The following is a 1,576-nucleotide window of genomic DNA, read 5'->3' on the forward strand; positions in this document are numbered from 1 at the left end:
ACAAAGAAAAGCTGTAAACACTTAAAATACGTAATCAACAGTCTGAGGGTAAATTAAATTAGTCATTTACAACAGCTTGAACTGGATAAATGGTTAGTCTTTTTTCAAACATACCGTACGTTCTGCATGTTAGTATATATGGCCAATCGATTTAGACCCTACTGCCCTAGACGCATGCCCTCAATAGGGAAGTCACGCTTTGGGAAGAGATGTTTCATTTCACAGATCCACCTTGATTGTTGTTGTGAGGGGTGAAGGAAGAGGGACGGGGGAGTAAAATTCAGAGGATGAAGAAGCAGAAAACATAACTTGTTTGTAAAACGGACAGCATGTCAGTTTCAAGAAAGATGACACTGTGTTTATGCATGACATGCAAAATATCTTGAAGCCCTATAATTTTTTTAAAAAAAGGTACAAGTATATTGTGTTGAAAATATCGCAAAAAGTCGTAATATTGTATAATGTATTAGTTGCATGTTGTATTTTGCTAGAAATCACTATGTCGTTTTTCAAAAAATATACTGGAAAAAGGAGAGAAAGACAAAAAACATCACAGTATGTTGAAAAAATATGAAAAAAGTAATGTTGTGTTTAAAATAACATGAAAGAAATCAAAGTAACGCCTCTAAAAAACATATATTTAGAAAAGTAATGTCACAAACTGGCTGAAACTGTACAGTGAATTGGAGAAATTACAGCACAGAGTTTTCTACTACGACACAGATAGTATAATCTATGTGACAAGACAGGGGCAGTCTCCAGTACTTTCATGGTAGTGGTCATCTTTTAAATACAAAAGTGTATCTTTCAGTAACTTTCTGAGAGAATTAAGCATAAATCTGTCAAAAGTTCAAAACAGCCTTGTTTCACTGAAATAGCCTCAAAATGAAAAACTGCCATTAAGAGTCTACTCTATTACTACTACTTGCGTGACATAAGAAATGTGGTTTGCACAAGCTAAAGCTATACAATTACCTTACTCGTGAAATTCTAAAGCTTCTGGTTCTTAAAAATGAGACGCCATTAGTTTAGCGGTAGTGACGTGAATTATAGCTAATGTGATGTAATTCGCTTATAGCCTAGAAACATTTTGTTCTGACACAAATTGTTTATACCCCACTCGTGAATGTATGAAACTTCTGTGACTTGAAACAGAGGTTGCTAACAAGGGACTAAATTAAATTGTCATAATTTCAAACATTAGCTGTTTTTAGCTTAGCGACGACAGGGGTCATCTGACTGTCATGGAGTTTGTTTACGTTAGCTTTTTACTTCTTGTAATAGCATTTATGCATCAACAATTATAAAACTGTTAATATGTGGAGACGGTCCTGCTGAAAAAGTGTAAGTATCATTAATGTTTGTTTGCCACCAAGCTTATTTTTGGCAATTTTCAATGGAAACAACCTGTTGCAGGAGCCCCTGCAACGCTAACTTCCAGTTGGACATAAAGATATCCAACCTGCACCACTCTATTCAGTCTCCTTGAGTATTATTTTATTGTCTACAGTGGAAATGTAAACAATAAGGAAATATATATGATAATAATACAAGTATTACACAATTGAACAACTAG

The sequence above is a fragment of the Pseudochaenichthys georgianus genome, chromosome 22 (genome assembly GCF_902827115.2).
Source record: "Pseudochaenichthys georgianus chromosome 22, fPseGeo1.2, whole genome shotgun sequence".
Taxonomy (NCBI): Eukaryota; Metazoa; Chordata; class Actinopteri; order Perciformes; family Channichthyidae; genus Pseudochaenichthys; species Pseudochaenichthys georgianus.